General features: G+C 41.4%; 1 protein-coding gene across 10 annotated transcripts in view; it reads right to left on the bottom strand.

The window, feature by feature from the left end:
- The window catches only part of AUTS2 (activator of transcription and developmental regulator AUTS2), a 1,235,532-nt gene that overhangs the window by 898,955 nt on the left and 322,163 nt on the right, over nucleotides 1-14,414 (bottom strand). The gene's annotated exons all lie outside the window — the stretch shown is intronic.

Raw genomic sequence — 14,414 nt, 5'->3', positions numbered from 1 at the left:
TTTTATTCAAAGGGCCGGGCACAGTGGCTCATGCCTGTAATCCCAGCACTTTGGGAGGCCAAGGCAAGAGAATTGTTTGAGCTCAAGAGCTCAAGACCAGCCTGGGCACCACGGCAAAACCTCATCTCTTCAAAAAATTAGCTAGGTGTGGTGGTGCGTGCCTGTAGTCCCAGCTACTCAGGAGGCTGAGGGGGGAGGATCACTTAAGCCCAGGAGGCAGAGGGTACAGTGAGCCAAGATCACGCCACTGCACACCAGCCTTGGTGACGGAGTAAGACTCCGTCTCAATAAATAAATAAATAAATAAATAAATAAACAAACAAACAAATAAATATTTCTATTCAAATTCTGAAGCTCTACTTGCATCAAAAATAATCCACTTCCAAGAAAACAGAAATGATAGAAAATGAAAGCTATTTCTATAGCATAAACAGTTCCACCTTTAGACAGAAACATAAGACTTTCCTGTACTAAGAGTTCCAAGAGTAAGTCGTTTCAAATGGGTCAGTGTCCATAAGCAAAACCATTTCTAGAAAATACACCTATTTTCTTGGTCCATGCAGTTTGGGAGCCACTGAGATTTTAATAATCTGTAAATATTAAGCATAAAACCAATGCGCCAGGTAATTCCCAGTAAATTGCACCTGAGTGAAAAATGTACGAACCTTATTCAAGCCTTTATTTTTAAAAATAAGCACCCAAGAAAACTGATCAACAAAATACTATTTCCAACATTTGCCGATGCTTTCAGTAGAATAATGCATTTTTCTCAAAAGTTTCTTAAAAAGCAGAAGGGAGGTCAACAAAAATGGCACAATAAGAAAGAAACAATTTTAAAAAACTTTAATATGTATCTCTGAAGGTATTCTCTCTCTAGGAGATGTTCAACCTTGTCTCCCTTTGAACTGCATTTAATCCGTCAGCCTCAGCCTCACTTGTTGTTAAGAGCTCTCCATGAACTCTTTACAATAGGTGGGTCAGAACGGATCTAGCAAGCCATAAACACATCATGGGCACAGTTATCATTAAACATGTCCTCCCTGTTATGTCAGAGTTTCTTGTATAAGGTTTGCACACAAAGGATGGTCAGTCGATGTTTGCTGAATGAGCAAATATGTGGAAAATGAATTAATTGGGCCACTTTAAAAGGAAATAAACTGTTTTCTAAGATCAAAACATTTTAAACCGTGGGCATGTGGGACAATAATTTTTCAGTGAAAAGACATGCTCTTCATGCATTGATACTAAAAAGAGTTTGTACTTATGGTAAAAAAGTAGAGCCCCACACAAATATTTGCATGTAAAAGAGTACTCAGTGAATTCCACCTCACTCCCACCAACTTTCCTCTCCGTCCTTCTGCTTGTCTAGTCTCTTTTGGATTACCTCTAAAAAAAATCGAAGGCTATGGTTTTCCTAGGTCAGCTTTTCCTGGCTGCACTAGCAATTCTACCATCCTGACAGGCTACGACACTGGGAAGACAAACTGCTGATAGATTCCATGGGAGAACAGCAGACACGGTCCACGCAGGGGGCAGGGGTTTCTTGGGATAAATTTTTGCTTGGCGTGCAGAATGCGCTCATCAGTATCTTATTTTATATTGCGTATCCCCAGAGAGAGAAGGCAACAGTCATATTGTATTGGGGTCTGGATTGTTTGTGTGTGTGTGTGTGCGCGTGTGTGTGCTTTTTTTGTAGCCAATTAAAGTTGGAATGTAACAGGAGTGTGGAATTAGCAATGTCATCCACTGGAAAAATTATTCAAACCTTCGACCACTCAACTTTAATTACTGAGTGCCACCTTCTGTGTGCCAGGCAACGTGCTACAAACACTGTGGTGGAGGTGATACCTCTCCTCAGGAGAGCTTGGAGTGCAGCAGAAGGTGCGGACATAAGGAAGGACATAGAAAGAAAAATCTATAATTATAAATGTGGTGTTAGGAAGTTAAAAAGGTGAGTGCAAAACACAGAAGACAAATGGCAGGTCCTGAGTTAAACCATATGGTTGAGAAAAGCCCCTACGAAAGATGACATTTCAGTTCAAGCCTAAAGGACTAGAAGGATCTCATCATTCAAAAAACAGAGGGGGAACCACTTCATCCAAAGAGGATAGCATAAGGTGCCCAGGGTACGAAGGATCTTGGCATGTGGGAGGGAATGGAAGAAGGTCGGGAGCTGGAGCCAGTAAGCAAGGGGAACGTGAGATGAAGCTGAAGAAACGGCACTGGGTAACTGGGCACTGTAGATGATGGGAGTCTGATTTTCAATCTGAATACCCTGAGAAGCAGTTGAGAGGATTTACTTGTGGGAATAATATGATGACACATATATTTTTAAAAGATCATTCTGGCTAGCATATGGAAAAAAGACTGGAAAGAGACATGAATGGAAACTATAACTATGAGAAGGGTATCCTCGAGTAAAGGATAGCAGTGGTTTTAAGGGTGTTGTTTCCCAATATGTGACATAAGCCTAGGCCCCTTGCTGTGTCACACAGTGAGGTCCTCAAGGAGCTCAACATTTCAGTGGAAAGAAGAACATGTATACATCCAACTCAAACAGAGTATAGTATGAAAAAGGCCAAAAGTGAATTACAGAGTGACTATATACCCCAGTTTTTCAGGAAGTCCTGATTTATGCTTATTGTTCCAAGGTAATTATTAATGGTGCCCCCTTTCATTCTCAGTAATGTCCTAGATTAGGTGATAAATTCTGGGGTCACCCTTGTTATAAACAAAGGATCATGAGAGTTGGGAAGACAATGCAATTACTTATAAGGAAAAAGATCATAAAAACTTCAAGGAAGAAGTGGGTCTCAACTAGTCACTGGAAGACAAATATGTCAAAGAAGAATATTCTAAAGAAGGAAAATAGCCTAAGCACAGGCACAGGAATGTGGAGAAAACACAGGGTTCAGCCAAATTGCAGTTGTAGTTGCAGCTTGGTGTTTACAGGCAGCGGGAAAGGCAACTGGGAAGGTACATTGCAGCAGGATTAGTCAGGGCCTAAAATGTCCTATACTAAGAGGGTTCAATCTTATTTAGATGGCTGTGGATGGTCACTGAAATTTTTTAAACCAGAGTACAATAGCAATGAGCTAAATAATGTTGCATTAATCTAGAGATGATAAACCTAAATGTTTACTGAAAAGAACCAGTATGGTAAAAGGAACAAGGAAATGCGAAGCAAAGGCATTTTGTGACTCTGAGAGCAGATCTAAGTGATGTCCCATGCAATCCTGGCTGGGTCAAGAAGCAAGCAAGACACTGGGTGGAAGGAGAGAGTAAAATGAAAGCCAAAGAGCTGAAGGTAGGCTCAAGGACAGAGATGAAAGGAGAAATATGGGTCTGCTCCATCTGAAAGGGGGCAGAGAAGAGCAGGAGCAGAATGACTATGAAAACAGTTTTTAAACTCCATATTCTTTCCTTCTAATACTGTACTATGTCGATTTGTCTCCTTAGTCTATCTGGAGAACCATGGGGCAGCCCTAATATACTCCCTACATGGTCCCAGTGATGGCAGCGGCAGCCTGTCTGGAGCAGCCGCTGCCAAGATGCTGGCTGGGGTTGTATGCTCTGAGGAGCCCGCTGGGGCCAGAAACAGGCAGGAGCCCCACCCTCCACTGAGTTGGCACAGTGGGAGATTCATGCTCCTGGGCACACATGCAGCTGCCCAGCTGTGGCTCCAGACCCGGGCATCCCTGAGCTCTCAGGAGCCTGGGGAAGCGCCCCTGCCCAAGCAGTCTTGGAAGTGCCTACTCTCGCTACCTGGCCTCTCCCCATACCTGGAGCCCACTCTGATTTCAGAGGAAAATTGAGGCTAAGCCTGAGTGCTGTCACAACCTGACCAGCCATGCCTGCACTCAGGTGGCATTGACATGCCAGCCCCCTGCCACCTCAGCACCCCCTCCAGATTTTGGGCACCCATGAGCATAGGAGGGAGGCCAAGGTAGGACTGAAGGTGGCTCAGCATGGGCCTACAGGTGTCCCTTGGCATCAACAGCCTGAGTGCCATGGATGGCATGTCGATGGTGGGAGGCAGACAGGTTTTGGGGCAGAAAGGGATAGGTCCCCGATGAAATCCCACCTTCAAGCCAGGGACAACCTGAAGCCTAGCGGCCAGGCTGCCAGTTCCCGGTGGAGTCTGCTGCCCAGAGTGAAGACTTCATTGATGACCATTCAGCCAGTCAGATGGTGCTTTTTCCAGGCCTGCCCATGGACCAATCAACATGTACTTCCTCCCTTCTGAGCACATAAAAACCTGAGACTCAGTCAGGCTCACACAGACATCGGACTACCAGCTGCAGAAAGGGGCTACCACTGCAGGTCACGTCTCCACTGAGAGCTGGACACTCGTAGAGATGACCTGCCTGTGGAAAGGAGTTACCCACTTGAGATCTCCTGGGAGCTGTTCTGTGGATCAGATAAAGCTCCTCTCCACCTTGCTCACACTCCAGTTGTCTGCTGTACCTCATTCTTCCTAGGCATGGGACAAGAACTCGAGACCTGTTGAATGGCAGCACTGATAAGTTGTATCACAAACAGGGCTGAAACACACTTTTCCCCCTGCTCGCCACGTTGCAGTTAATGAGAAGGAGAGAAGAGCTGCGGCCCTTTGGGGAGCCCAGACCTAAGGGCTCCCTCAGCCAGGGCTGTGACACCCTCTTTGGGGCTCTGTGGTTCCTGGTATCTCCAAGCTTCTGGGTGCCACCTTGTTGCCCTCATCCAGACAGGGGTGCCCACAGTGGAAGCCACATGCAGTACATCTTGTCCAGCCACAGCCTTGCATGGAGCTAGAACCTGTTCTGGTGCCTGGGGCTGCCCACCCTGCTGCAGCAGCAGGCATGCCTGGCTGTGAGCAGTGGCCATACCCCAGACTCACTCACTTATACGGCTTGGCTGTAGCCCCACCTAAATCTCATCTTGAATTGTAACCCACAATTCGCACGTCGTGGGAGGAACCCAGTGGGAGGTAAATGAATCATGGGGGTCTTTCCCATGCTTTTCTCATGATAATGAGTAACTCTCAAGAGATCTGATGGTTTTAAAAACAGGAGTTTCGGGCCAAGCACGGTGGCTCATGCCTGTAATCCCAGCACTTTGGGAGGCCGAGGCGGGTGGATCACGAGGTCAGGAGTTCAAGACTAGCCTGGTCAACAAAGTGAAACCCCGTCTCTATTAAAAATACAAAAATTCGCCGGGCGTGGTGGCAGATGCCTGTAGTCCCAGCTACTTGGTAGGCTAAGGCAGGAGGATCACTTAAACCAGGAGGCAGAGGTTGCAGTGAGCTGAGATCACACCACTACACTCCAGCCTGGGTGACACAGCAAGACTCTGTCTCAAAGAAATAAAAAATAAAATAATAAAATAAAAACAGGTGTTTCCCTGCACAAATGCTCTATTTGCCTGCCACCATCCACGTAAAATGTGACCTGCTCCTCACTGCCTTCTGCTATGATTGTGAGGCCTCCCCAGCCATGTGGAAGTGTAAGTCCATTAAACCTCTTTTTTTATAAATTGCCCAGTCTTGGGTATGTGTTTACTGGCAGCGTGAAAAAGGACTAATATACTCACCCACACACCCCTTGCCACTCTACGCCTGGTTCGTCCTTGGCAGGTGTGGGATCTGGGCCAGTAGCATGAGCCAAGTGCAGCCTGCTGGGCCAACTGGGCAGAACAAGCCCAGTGAGCATGAGCAATACTCAGGCAGAAGGTACCCCGGCCACAGAGGATTCCAGCTGGCAAGGTGACATCCCAAGGATCCCATGACACCAATATATTCCCCTTCAAAAACATCCATATAATCACATCCCCTCGACACCTTTCCCTATCCTTCCTACTGCCATGTTTATCTGAGAAATACAGATTCAGAATTAAGTAGAGCGAGGTAGAGGACAGGTAATGATAAATTATGCAAGTGGGCTGCTGAAGTTTCACAAAGTACCATGCAACCTTCCAGCAGTGCACACCAAGCCCACTACCACCCAGCTTTGTATTTCAAAACTGCTTTTCTCATCATCATCATTATTTCTTAGGAAAATTTGATGATAGTATTTTTTAAAATCAAAAGTCATTATTAATAATCTTTCTCATATGATAATTTCATTAGCAACTATTCGGTAGATCATTTTACACTATCTCCAGGAAAATAGTATTTTTAGCCTCATAGCAATATATAAAAAAATGAATGCTACCTACTGTTGACATACCTCAGGCAATTGTTAAATCCTAAGAATAGGTTTTGCTACTTAAACAAAAATTCTTATGAGAATTTTTATTTTGTTTGGCTTTAGAAAGGAGAATATTTTTTTGAATTTGTGGAATCAAAACTGTAACTTCAATTATAATATTTTTATTAAACTGAAGCTTTGCTGGTAATGAAGAAGATAACAAATGGCCTTTAGTCTCCACTGATATGGGCAATATTTTCAGATTTCTTTCACACTTGACCCCCAGTACCAAATATCACCAATTTTTGTAATTTGAAGGGTTCAAAAAATGTATAAACCTTAAGAGCTCATCATCACTGTCTACAGATGGGAAAAAACAAGAAATTAGAACTTTAAAAAAATGAAAAATAAAAAATTCCGGTTAGCATCTTTATAAACAGCTATTATTTGAGTGAGCCAGTGGGCCTAAGGAGAGAATACTAGAATATATTCTATCAGGTCCATTCTAGTAAACACCTAGAAAAAGTAGCTATTTTGAAAACATCATTTTTTGTTATATAATGTCTACATCATCTGGCAGAAATATTTCTTTCTTGCCAATACATTTTGGAAGATAAGTCAATTAGTAAATGTACAGAACAAAAATATGATCCAATTATTGATAAAATTAATTTCCACAAGATATGTTGTTACAATTTTACGATTCTTCCCAAGTTTTGCTAACAATATTGCAATTTTTAATTGAAAATAAAAAATAAGTACAGTTTATTTAAAAATATGGCTCTTGCAGCACCTGTACTGGAGTCACTGAAGGAACTCCAGTTCCTTGTTGCTACACCCTGACCCCCACCCAAGGGACTATGCCAAGGTGATTACCTGGGAATCTGCATTTTAACAAAAGATCCACAGTTGCTCTGACATAGGGGTCCAAAGACCACCCTTTGAGAAACATTATTCTGTATGTTCCCTACTCAGAATATGCAGCTAATTGCTTCTCCATCTAATTATAGCCAATCTCAGCCTCTCAGAACCATCACCAGCAATTAGGACCTGTCCAGGTTTGTACTACATGATTTCAAGATGTATGACACAAGCACTTCCTGAGCAAACGCAGGTGCAAACAGTGATTACAGAATGACCTGCTACATCAGCGTCACTGCAGGCAGGCACATAGGAGAAGTGGCAGCTTCTGCAGAGCTGTGATCAATGAATGCAGGTACAATGTTCCAGAAGGCCACATGGCACAGCTCATCAGGCCTCCTGAGAGACATCAGGTGGGCCCCCACAGGACTTGTCCACATTTGTGAGCTATTTTGATTTCTGCTCCTGTGTGTGTCTTTGTGAGCACTAGTGTGAGGATGCACACCCCCTAGGTGTAAAAAGCCCCAGAGTAAATAACAAAGTTATATCTGCCTGATATAAAATCATCAACACTTGCATCAATAGGCAATACTCCAGAGTTCATTTAGAATACCAAGACAGGTTCTTTTAAACATCATTAGGACCCAGCAGCAGCTCAAATGCATTAAAACAGCTGGGTTCCTGTGGCAAAGCAGGTCTAATGGGACGGAGGGTTAAGTACAGCAAGGGGTGTGTCTCCTCACCCCAAGCCTCTGGGGCTCTCTAAGAGCAAAGAGTGATAGTAGTCAAAGTGTATAATTCAGCATCGTTTTGTTCCAGATGGTATTCACTGAAATGTTCAAGGGAAAGCTAAAAAAATGCAGTAATATTGTATATATATTCATATTTAATTAAAAAGAGAGTTAACACCACTTCCAAGAGGGAGGTCATTCCTTGTTCAGCACAAGATTTCTGTGCAAAGCTATGGGCAATAAAACAATTCAACATATAAACATTTACAAAAGCTACCATTTCAGTAATGCTACTAATGCTTTAGCAAACAACTCTGAAGATGAGAAACAAATCATAATCCTGCAGCTGGGGGCAGCCATAAGAGAATCAAGATCATCAACCACTGTCAACGTCCAATAAAATCTACCCTCTCTCTTCCTTCTTCTCTTGTTTGCCTCTGGGCTCCAACTGCCTTTAACAGAGTTGTATCATATGAAAATGTTTACAAGAAACAAAGTTATATGTAAGAACTTGAATATAATACAGTTGGCCCTCCGTATCCATGGATCCAACCAATGGCAGACCAAAAATGTGGGTAGGCCTACAATGGTCGCTTATATACTGAACATGCACAGGCTCTTTTTCTTGTAATTATTGCCTAAACAATGCAATATAATAACAAATTGCATAGCTTTTACATTGTATTAGGTATTATAAATAATTTAGAGATGATTTAAAGTTTGTGAGAGGATGTGTGTTGGTTACATAAAAATACTATAACATTTTATTTAAGGAACTTGAACATCCACAGCTTTTAGTATCCATGGGGAGTCCTGGAAAGAATCCTCCTTGGATACTGAAGGAAAAATGTACCCCAAAGTTCAAGAGAACAAATAACCATTTACTCCTGCATAGTAACTATATGAAGAGCTAAAGGAAGAAAGGAGGATGAAGTCCTATGATAAACTCATGGAGAACACTACAAGATGTCAGCAGATTTTACATAAGAACCTCACACAGTTGTATACATTTAAAGAGAACCACACAAAGGTAAGACATGAGCAGGCAGCTGGAATCGCCAAGCATTCCCCTAGGTTGGTTTCCAGACAAATAGGTGTTTTGTGTTTTTGTTTTTTTTTTTTTTTGGAGACAGGGTCTCGCTCTGTTGCCCAGGCTGGGGTGCAGTTGTGTGAACACAGTTCACTGCAGCCTTAACTTCCTGGGCCCTCGCAATCCTCCCACTTAGCATCCCAAGAAACTGGGACAACAGGCATGCGTCACCATGCCCAGCTAATTTTTTTATTTCTCTAGAGACAAGGTCTCATCATATTGCCCAGGCTGGTCTTGAATTCCTGTGCTCAAAGCAATCCTCCCACCTTAGCCTCCCAAAGTGCTGATATTATAGGCGTGAACCACAGCACCCATCCCAATAACTGTACGTTTGACCCTTTGGGCAAGCTGTGACATTCAGCTCTCCCTATGTGTATATATAGCTGAATCTCCAAATGCACCTTTGGCTTTTACAGTCTTAGAAAATGAATTACAAATTGGGCATGAAGACATCCAACAGTTCTCAAGTAACATTTACCACACAGAATTGCCTGCGTCTGCCTGTCTTAAAGCCCACCCACAATTTCATTTTCAATTAACAGCTCCTCGAAAGGCAGTAATGAAAGCAGTTGCTAAAGAGCATTCAGATGTCACCGAAAGACTGCAAACCCAAACTGTAAATAGCACATTGTGAGTCGCCTGTCACCACCATCAACTCCCACGGGAATCACGCAGCATGTGGCTATCACAACCATCTGCTCAGTTCCCCACCACCACCATTGCAAACCACACAGCCACCCATCTCCTCCCACTTCCCACTCATTACCTGTCATGTACAGACTTGTGTGGATACAAGATTGCTGTGAACAGAGATTAGAATGTACAGAGGCTTATTTCATGTTCTGTAGCTGAGATTTGGCCACATGCAGATAACTTTATGTCATCACAAGAGGGAAAAATGTAAAATTTAATCAGCACAAAAATGCACAGTTTTAAATAAAGAAAGGGAGTTCTGTCCTACCCTCATCAACTACCAAAAGTGCACTGGCTAGGCCTTATTAAAGGAAAGATGTGCTCCCTCATTCTTCAATCACTGACATTGTAGAAATTTATGGGAGCCAGAGTTGAGAATCACTACTATCACTTTATCTTTCTTAACTCCTCTAACAATATATGGGATTTAAATGGCCCTTAATAAAGTTCTGCATGCACAAATACATATATAAAATTTTCTTACTTTGGGAAACATAAAAGGTCACTGTTTTATGGAATAACTCCTATAGGTATCAGGATCACCCAAGCTGAATTATGGCCCATTCTTTTCATTGCAGTTCCTTTTCCCATTCAGCTTATTTCCTCTCTGCAGGTTTTATTTTATGAGGTGGTAGTTAATGTGCTGTGTTGGTTAATTTAGGGTGTCAGCTTGACTGGATTAAAGAATACCTAGAGAACTGGTCAAGCATTACCTTTGGGTGTGTTTGTGAGGGTGTTTCCAGAGGAGATTGGCATGTGAGTCTGAGTAAACTAAGTGGGGAAGGATCTGCCCTCCATGTGGGCAGGCACCATGCAATCAGCCGGGGTCCAGATAAAACAAAAACAGAGGAAAGGCGAAATGGTCTCTCTCCCCTAGAGTTGGGATATAATTTCCTGCCCTTGGTCATCAAAACTCTAGGCTCTCTAGGCTTTGGACTTGAGGACTACTCCAGTCTCAGGTCTTCAGACTTGGTCTGAGCCATACTGTGAATCCCAGGGTCTCCAGCTTGCAGAGGGCTTGTTATGGGACCTCTCAGCCCCCATAATCATGTGAACAAATTCCCCGAATGAATCCCCTCTTATCTATCCACATATATATTCTATTGGTACTTGCTCTCCAGAGAATCCTAATACATATGCTATGTCCTTTTTATAATCAATTCTTACTAAATTTTTATTTAAAATTACAAATGTCATTTAGGATAAAATTACTACTGGCAATAACATTCCAAAGATGTATCTCACTGAAGTTAAGTGATGTTTATGCTCACTATTACCAACATTCAGGGCTCACAGCAATGAAGTATAGATAGAATCAAAAGACATAAAATGAAAAACTCCAATAAACCTGTTTCCAAATGCTCAAGATAAAACAAAAGCAAAACACCTTTCATATAACTCATTATTATATTAGTGTCAGGTTTACCAATCCCAGTTACAAACCAATGCTTCCAATACAATACATGAGTAATTCCTGAACACAGACAAGCCTAGATTGGGGTTCCTCAATTACCTGATGTTAAAACTAGCATCTTATTCTTATTCAAGTCAATCGATATTCCAAGAGAGATCATAAGCCAATCTTTTATTCCCTCCATCTTTCCTTATGGTTTTTCTTATTTCTATACTTTAGGCAAGGGGAAAAAGTAGTATGCAACTTAAATTCATAAAAAGGAAAAAAACATAAAGAATTTTATTTGATACCTTAGCTTGTAACCATCATATGATTACACAATTTTTCGAAAGCAAATGAAATCCCAATTAACATGTTAAACTTGAAATTTTGAAGTATGAGGCAAAAACGGTTTAACTGACATTTCTTAATACTAGTTCAAGGTACCAGCAGACATCTAACTATTATAACAAAGGTATGTATGAGAGAGCACATAGCAAAGTTCATGTCTTTTCATTATGACAGTAAAATCCCAAATTACATTAGTATCTCAAATGCTCTGATTTTCAGAAACCTGTAGGCTCTAGAGTCAAGCTGGATAAATACCTGTGTGATTTTTGGCCTAGATTTCCATCTCAAACTAATTAGCAGATCCTCAGAAATGAGACTTGAACTGAATCTGTTTAATCAAAGTTTTCCATTATAAATCCTCCTTTGCAAGTTAATTTCTACTAGTAACAAATTTACAGAAAGCTCTTCAGACAACAGGAGTAAGTCTAAGTCGTGCTGAAATAAGGGACCAGCCTCTGGTAGCAAACACTATCAACAGGAAAGAGCATGGGCTGGGATAGACTGTTCCATCAGGACAGTTGGAAAGAGAGGGTGGCTCAGTCACCTGGGCTGTTAAGTCTAAGCACCACTATCACTTACTCCAAGGAAGACCAGCGTGCAATGTCAATACATGAAGCAGATGCAACCACGATGCACAGTTCTAGTAATCGCTCTAATTTTAAATGCCTGGCACTGGGATGGATCCCTCTTCTTCCTAGAAAGCAGTAGACACTTTTGGTGTCTACAGTTTACAATATCAACTATAAATCTCACACCATACTGGATTTTCAGAGAGAGAAGAGCAAATTTTTTTCCTAACAAGAAATACCTACCCAGATTAATTTGTATAAAGATTTTTAAACCACAAATGACATTCCCACATAAGCCATCCTTACCAGCAAGGTTAGAGTCTACTAATAGGCTCCTGAAATATTCCCACATTCCTCCATTTTCCTCTAAAATGACGTTCTCCTATGACTAAAGCAATCTCAACAGGTTGCCTCTTTCTTTAGGAAATTCTGCCCTAAGATGAATGGCTTTTTGGCACCTAAAATTCAGTTAAGGAGGGAGACCACAGGATTTATTTTGATGATTCATCTTGGTGTCTGTCAGAAGAGTTCATATAACTTAAAAATGCCTTCTAGCTCACGTAAGCCTATTTCCTCTGGCTCAGTTCATACTACAGAGAAAGGACAGACTAATGGACTAAATGGAGATTTAGAAATCCAGTCAGAGCCAAATCTGAGAGTTCTCTGAATGCTCATCAACTTTTCATCATTGGTACTCTATTTTTAAAACCCTTTTGCTCTCTGTGTGTTTTAAACTACAAAGTCCTAAATTTTTAAAGAATTCCCCATGGTCTAGAAGTCAGATATACTTCCAACCCATGAGCATGGAATGTTCTTCCATTTGTTTGTATCCTCTTTTATTTCATTGAGCAGTGGTTTGTAGTTCTCCTTGAAGAGGTCCTTCACATCCCTTGTAAGTTGGATTCCTAGGTATTTTATTCTCTTTGAAGCAATTGTGAATGGGAGTTCACTCATGATTTGGCTCTCTGTCTGTGATTGGTGTAGAAGAATGCTTGTGATTTTTGTACACTGATTTTGTATCCTGAGACTTTGCTGAAGTTGCTAATCAGCTTAAGGAGATTTTGGGCTGAGACAATGGGGTTTTCTAGATATACAATCATGTCATCTGCAAACAGGGACAATTTGACTTCCTCTTTTCCTAATTGAATACCCTTTATTTCCTTCACTTGCCTGACTGCCCGGGCCAGAACTTCCAGCACTATGTTGAATAGGAGTGGTGAGAGAGGGCATCCCTGTCTTGTGCCAGTTTTCAAAGGGAATGCTTCCAGTTTTTGCTCATTCAGTATGATATTGGCTGTGGGTTTGTCATAGATAGCTCTTATTATTTTGACATACGTCCCATCAATACCTAATTTATTGAGAGTTTTTAGCATGAAGGGTTGTTGAATTTTGTCAAAGGCCTTTTCTGCATCTATTGAGACAATCATGTGGTTTTTGTTTTTGGTTCTGTTTATATGCTGGATTACATTTATTGATTTGTGTATGTTGAACCAGCCTTGCATCCCAGGGATGAAGCCCACTTGATCATGGTGTATAAGCTTTTTGATGTGCTGCTGGATTTGGTTTGCCAATATTTTATTGAGTATTTTTGCATTAATGTTCATCAAAGATATTGGTCTGAAATTCTCTTTTTTGGTTATGTCTCTGCCAGGCTTTGGTATCAGAATGATGCTGGCCTCATAAAATGTGTTAGGGAGGATTCCCTCTTTTTCTATCCATTGGAATAGTTTCAGAAGGAATGGTACCAGTTCCTCCTTGTACCTCTGGTAGAATTCGGCTGTGAATCCATCAGGTCCTGGACTCTTTTTGGTTGGTAAGCTATTGATAATTGCCACAATTTCACCGCCTGTTATTGGTCTATTCAGAGATTCAATTTCTTCCTGGTTTAGTCTTGGGAGGGTGTATTTGTCGAGGAATTTATCCATTTCTTCTAGATTTTCTAGTTTATTTGCATAGAGGTGTTTGTAGTATTCTCTGATGGTAGATTGTATTTCTGTGGGATCGGTGGTGATATCCCCTTTTTCATTTTTTATTGCATCTATTTGGTTCTTCTCTCTTTTCTTCTTTATTAATCTTGCTAGCAGTCTATCAATTTTGTTGATCTTTTCAAAAAACCAGCTCCTGGATTCATTAATTTTTTGAAGGGTTTTTTGTGTCTCTATTTCCTTCAGTTCTGCTCTGATTTTAGTTATTTCTAGCCTTCTGCTAGCTTTTGAATGTGTTTGCTCTTGCTTTTCTAGTTCTTTTAATTGTGATGTTAGGGTGTCAATGCTGGATCTTTCCTACTTTCTCTTGTGGGCATTTAGTGCTATAAATTTCCCTCTACACACTGCTTTGAATGTGTCCCAGAGATTCTGGTATGTTGTGTCTTTGTTCTCATTGGTTTCAAAGAACATCTTTATTTCTGCCTTCATTTCATTATGTACCCAATAGTCATTCAGGAGCAGGTTGTTCAGTTTCCATGTAGTTGAGCGGTTTTGAGTGAGTTTCTTAATCCTGAGTTCTAGTTTGATTGCACTGTGGTCTGAGAGACAGTTTGTTATAATTTCTGTTCTTTTA

The sequence above is a fragment of the Symphalangus syndactylus genome, chromosome 9, assembly GCF_028878055.3.
Source record: "Symphalangus syndactylus isolate Jambi chromosome 9, NHGRI_mSymSyn1-v2.1_pri, whole genome shotgun sequence".
Lineage (NCBI taxonomy): Eukaryota > Metazoa > Chordata > Mammalia > Primates > Hylobatidae > Symphalangus > Symphalangus syndactylus.
Note: the sequence above shows the minus strand (reverse complement) of the source record. Positions and strands in the feature narration are given on the sequence as shown.